The sequence below is a fragment of the Porites lutea genome, chromosome 9 (genome assembly GCF_958299795.1).
Source record: "Porites lutea chromosome 9, jaPorLute2.1, whole genome shotgun sequence".
In the NCBI taxonomy this organism is placed as follows: Eukaryota; Metazoa; Cnidaria; class Anthozoa; order Scleractinia; family Poritidae; genus Porites; species Porites lutea.
Window position 1 is genome coordinate 10,387,757 of NC_133209.1, and position 6,578 is coordinate 10,394,334.

Consider the following 6,578-nt stretch of genomic DNA (forward strand, 5'->3'; position numbering starts at 1 on the left):
CACAAGAAGGTGGCAGTCACACTGGTATAGGCCCTACCCAAGTACGTGACCAGCTTCAACTAGCAATAATAAACACATAATAATAAAAAAGAAACTGAATAAAAAAATAAGCTATCGGCCAGATTTGACCGTGTGTGGTAAGCGTCAAAAGGAATGGGGAATCAGAAGGAAGGGGAAAAAAAGGGGTATTCAGGAGAGAGGTATTTTTCTCTCTATTCCACCTCCCTTTTTGCGCCTGTCATGCAGGCTACGACAAACTTGTAATTTTAATAAGTTAGACCTAAAATAATCTGGCAGACCTTTTATTGCCATTTCTCTCGTGCCGAATCCAATACCAGTCACACAGCGGAATATTCGTCCAATATCTAGACACCAAGCAGTGGCTTGAACGACGGGCGATGCGAATGTGTCAAACATTTAATAAAGCATCTCAAATAAAACCGATATAATTCTTGAAATCGAACAAAAAATTGGAATATCCACCTTCAAGTACAGTTATGTAAGTAGAGAATCAGATATGAAGTGTTTTTCCTTTTTTTTTTCTTTACGAGGAAACGGCAATCTCGTTAGATATCTCTTGTAAAGAGCCATCAACAAGTTCTCCTTGTTGAGAGGGAAAGGTGCAACTTGAAGGAAAATTTTACTCATTCTTTGATTTCAGTTACTTTGGACACCGAATGGCGCTTTTTTTGTCTAATTTATTTATTACATAACGTTGAACTGTTTCCAGTTGCTTAAACGGTGGATCGTGGTTACACAGCTCAAGGAGTCTGGAATCCTAATCACACTAACGACTGGAATCCAAGTTCCACCGAGAAAGAATCGGGAGTCAAACCCCCGAACCGCCAACGAAAATGTGGTAATTTACCTGTGGGGGTACTCCTGGGAATTCGTGGTGGTGGTGTACCGCCCGGTTCTCCAAATCCTGACCCTATTTCGGACCAAAAAATGTAATTTTCCACACCCGTTTTCAGACCAGATCTCTAGATTCCATACCTGTTTTCAGACCTGGCCTTTAGGCAGAAATTATGTTACATTAATTAGATTACAGCGCAAACAAAAAAAATTCTTCAAATCCGTTTCCAATTCCCATATTTCCCTTTCTTACTCATTTGGAATTGATATGATAAATACGTTCATACACTCCCGTAGTTCCCTCAAGAACCATACCCGTGACCAAACTGGGCAAAGTGTACACCCGTTTTCAGACCAAAAAGGGGCAAAAACGTAACCCGATGGGGCGGCACACGGCCTATATAACTAACATAAGGGAGTACACCCCCCCCCCCCCTTCCCCACCTGGTAATTTTTATCCATCCGAGAAATTTTGGTAATCACGACATCGACGTCCGTCTATCCATTCTCACCACAGGGCAGCCAATGTGAAATGTCAACCTTTTTAGCTAGTGTAAATTGCCTGTAGCCTGTGTTTAACATCCATATCATTATAGTCAATTGCCAGCTGTCAAAACAGAATATCCACTGACCAGAGCCACAAAATCGTATCGTAGGCTCAAGTGCCAACTCATGGAGGTCACGTGTGTACTGTCGCAATTTGTAATAATCATCGCACTTTGTAATACCTGTCGCAATTTGTAATAAATCCATCGCACTTTGTAATAACTGTCGCAATTTGTAATAAACCGTGTCGCACTTTGTAATAAAAAAGCTGTCGCAATTTGTAATAACAGTCCATCGCACTTTGTAATAAACTAAGCTGTCGCAATTTGTAATAGTTCCATCGCACTTTGTAATAATTTTTTGAGAGTGATTCAACTTACTTCGTCAACATTAATATAATGCCAAAATATGCATGGTTACTTCATAAACAAAGATGATGACGTCTGCTACCACGTAACATCTCCGTAACATTTACTTTCGTCAAACATGCATGTCTTACGCTATAAATTTTTCTGCCTTGATTAATCACGTGACCAACTAGAAACGCTTTTATGAAAGACATGAAACTTCCTGTGACATATCACCAAAAAGAGATGAATCATGTTTAAATTCAAAAATATTTAAATAACTAAAGCAACATTTAAAAACAGAAAATTCATGAATAACCTGGCATTCGTGGTCCAAATCCATGTTTGCTTGCCAAGTGACACGTGAAGTCTTGGGGGGGGGGGGGGAATATAATCCCATATATGGATGGGCTAGATAGGTAAGTACCGCCTGATAGGGTATGGTTTTTGAGGATCTCGAGCCTTTAATAGGGTATCATTTTTTACGTTGTTGGCCTTGTGTCTTTAGTTTGATCCTTAGATAGGGTAACTCAATAGTAATGGATGGTTTATTCCATCCTTTCTATTTTGTGGAAAAACAGTAATCCAGAACACGCTCGGAAGAATTGCAAGGTCTTACGAGTTGTATATACGCAGGGAAAGATAATTTTTTACTATCCCCATGGTATTTGCTTTAGAGGACTCCTTATAAAAAACAATTGTTTTAAGATGGAATGAGTACTCCTTTTGTTCCTATATGGGACCAAATCAAGTGAGAATAATGGGCCAAATGCCCAGCCGGCTCAGTGTAAGACCCCAATTGAGTGTTATAAAAACAGGTACATACGAAGTTATTGGCCAGCAACTAATTGGATTTTGTGTTTAGGCTTCTGTTGTGGTTCGACGGTTTGCCACTGGTGACGTTTTTTTAATTATTTGCAGTAAACATTTTGAATCTTTCCAGGCCTCGTTTGATTAATTTGGCCAAAATATGGAAGCCACTATTACTTCTTTAAGATTGCGCGTTAGACAAGGACGGTGCACCACGTGTGTACTGTCGCACTTTGTAATAATCGTCGCACTTTGTAATACCTGTCGCACTTTGTAATACCTGTCGCACTTTGTAATAAAAAAAGCTGTCGCACTTTGTAATAAACTTGAAATAGATGGTCGGAGGACAAGTGAACCCAGTAATAAGTGTCATCATCGACGACAACAACAACAACAATAATAATAAGTGTTCACATCAACTTCTGGCTTCAAGATCTTTCTAGGGAAGTACAACTCTTTATATGCGGACGACCTCGATAGAGAGAAAGTGTCTACGCCTATGACAGGGAGAGTCGTTTAAAATGGGAGTTTGTATTGGAATTTTATTTAATTAATTGTTAGTAAAAGTAATTAAAGGTGTCCTTCAGGCGAAACGTGATCGTATAAGCAAAATATTTTTAAAGTTTTACTACTAGCACAGGCAACTAGAAAACCTATGATTTCGTTACCTGCGAGGTATTACTTGAGACATATACAGAGATAGTAACACCAAACTGGACAACACCTATACAACTAGGCTTTGACTGATGAATGTCATGTGTACAAGAAGTGGGTCGAAGCTTATCGAATTAATCTCCAACGTTTTTCTTAGTCTAGGTTTTCGGCATTTCACTCCTCAGGCTGGGCTATTTTTCGTAGAAAAAAAAAGGAAACCTAAAATTTTCGGATTGAAAGAAGAGAGGAATTAGTAAAATTTACACTTTCGTAATACGTCAAATTACTTCTAAAATCTTGGTAAAAGGAAACTGAAGTCCTTGTAATTTCGAAAAAAACTTAAGGTGACTCGACCCAGTTTTTTTGAGGGGGTACCATCCTACTTTGAAGCTCTCTGGTATCCCCACCTTTACTTTTATCGTAAGTCTAACACCTAGAATGGATAACATATAGATCAATCTACAATATAACATAAAATTTTTGGCGATCGGAGTAAATGTCACGTGGTTATAATGCCACGCCCCTTTGAGGTCTGAGTCGAAAATCTGCTGTTGCCGGCATTTTTTCGTGAAAATCTCTCGGCTACATATAGTGCGCATTAGTGCCTTGCGCTGAACAGAGTTTCACCAAAATCGCAAAGACCCAATTCGAGAAATTCAGCGGTTTCCAAATTTAGGTCATAATTTATGCGAAAATGATAAGCAAACTTTACACGGATTATATCTAACAAACTATGAGATTCATCTCTTTATTTTGGGCATCGTTATAACAGATGGGTCCTTGCAAGTCAGCAAAACGCTTTAGGGCCTTGTAAATGCGCGCGATTTCGAGCAAAGCAAACATATAGAAATTATAGTTTTCACTATTTGTTGACGTTTGTCAACGTTTAAGAGTCCTTCTCACGAAAAAAGCATTTTCTTAAAAATTCGTAGTTTTTTTTCCTTCAAATTTTTTCAGGGCCACAATTGATAAACTAACTACCCGGACTCTGAATTTCATGGTCATTGAAAAACTGTGACATTATCTTCTATAAGCCCAAACTTGAGTAAACATTGAAGATTTTTAGCGTTTTGGCTGAGTTTGTGTTTTGGGAGTTGTCTATTGTTTCTAGTCTGTCATTATACAGCATTCTTGTTCAGCACGCGTGCAATGACCGCGCTTGGCTGACTTCCGAATGCTCACCGAGATTTGATAATTTTGGTACAGTGAGACAGGCCATCGCGTAATACATAGAGGTTTAACTCACAATTTTTAATCAATTCTTGTGCCTTTGGAAAAAAAATCAAGAAGTGCTACACTCTAAATCTACTTACTATTACAAAATATCATTTTTTCATAGGTTTAATGCAAGCCAATAATTAAACCAACTCGTGACGGGAATATCTCGGTGAGCATTCGGAAGTCAGCCAAGCGTGGTCATTGCCGGCAACAGCAGATTTTCGACTCAGACCTCAAAGGTGCGTGGCATTATAACCACATTTACTCCGATCCCCAAATATTTTATGTTATATTGTAGATTGATCTATATGTTATCCATTCTATGTGTTAGATTTACGATAAAAGTAAAGGTGGGGATACCAGAGAGCTTCAAAGTAGGATAGTACCCCCCCCCAAAAAAGAAACTGGGTCGAGTCACCTTAACTTCTCCTACGATGACCGAACAGATAAAAAATCTTATAAGCTACGGTGCTAAATCTGACGAGACTGATGAGCATTTGCTCTTCGACTCTGCAACACGGAGATATACAAATTCCAGCTTGCTACAAGGTGATGTGAAAGTGAGAAAATGTCATGCAATGCTATTCTTAAGAACCAGTATGAGCCGAAAATGGATGTGATTTTGACCATTCGCTTCAAAATATAAACAGCGGAAATCGAGATAACAAAACATATGTTTTGTGTCCTACTTTGCAGGCGAGGACGTGTATCGGCGTTTTGAAAAGCATAATTATGTCTTTTATTCATTCATTGCCATGGAATATGCGTATACATTGTTTTTTTACTGTTAATTAGCTCGGTTAATGCGGCTGGCGATCATCTTGCCGGCGGAAGTTTCATGGAAAAGGAATTAAATTAAAGACTTTTCCCAAAAATGACGTAATCAGCCTCTGTGGTGTACTGATTAGGTGTAGTCGCGTCGAGCCGAAGGTGCAGGGTTCGAGTCCTACCGAACCATTTTTTTCCTTCTTTCTTTTTTTTTTCCGTTTTTTGTGTTGTTGTTTTCTATAAATATATACCTAAATAACTGTTACTTAATAAAGTGCAATAAATAGCAAGAAAAGTATTGTGTTCCTAGAGAAAATACCAGTACATCGTATATTAAATATATGGATAAACAATCTGAATTTCTATCATTTCCTACAATTTACTGTGGGAAAACCAGAGTTGATAACCACTCGATCATTTTCTAAACAACGTTCCCACGAGTTCTTTCTATAGACTGATAGTAATTATTCTAGTACTTTCCAACATGTAAATAGGGCATTCAATGTCATTTTCGATTCTTTTAAGTCTCACTGCCTAACTAATGCCAGTATCAACACAATGTGCCGCAGCATGACTATCTTTTAGATACCCTAGTATTATTCTGTGTTAATGTGGTGGCCGTCCCTTGAGCGGCCTAAACAATCATCAGCGTCATCTTAAAACGTGAGAACTATTATTATTGTTATAATATTGTTATTATTATTATTATTATTATTATTATCATTATTATTGTCGTTGTTGTTGTTGTCGATGATGACACTTATTACTGGGTTACTTGACAGTTGTCCTACGACCATCTATTTCAAGTTTATTACAAAGTGCGACAAGCGTTACTACAAAGTGCGACAGCTTTTTTATTACAAAGTGCGATGGTCTGTTATTACAAAGTGCGACAAGTGTTATTACAAAGTGCGACAGGTATTACAAAGTGTGACAATTTTATTACAAAGTGCGACAGGTATTACAAAGTGCGACGATTATTATTTGGGCGTGGCCCAAATAGAGTAATGGAAACGGCTTGTTTTGACGCAAATGTGCAATAGGCACGCAATACGTGCTAACGTAAACAAGGCAAGTAAACAAGCGAAGCGAGGCGAATTTCTGCCATGCGAACGTCTTGTACAAGGTAAGAGGCGATGATGTGAGAAAGAAAGCTCTGCTCGCACACGGCACTTAATCCCACTTTTACGATCTCAAAAGTCAATTTGAATCTTCAGTATTTTTGCCTCATCGAAATTTGGAAGTCTGAAGTCCAGGGGTGAAATCTATCAAAAATATTTGGAATATTAACGTCGGGTTTTGGTCACAATAAGATCACAAGCAACGAACCTTGAAACACAGAAACTAAAAAAAGGGATCGAAATCCACCAATCACAAATC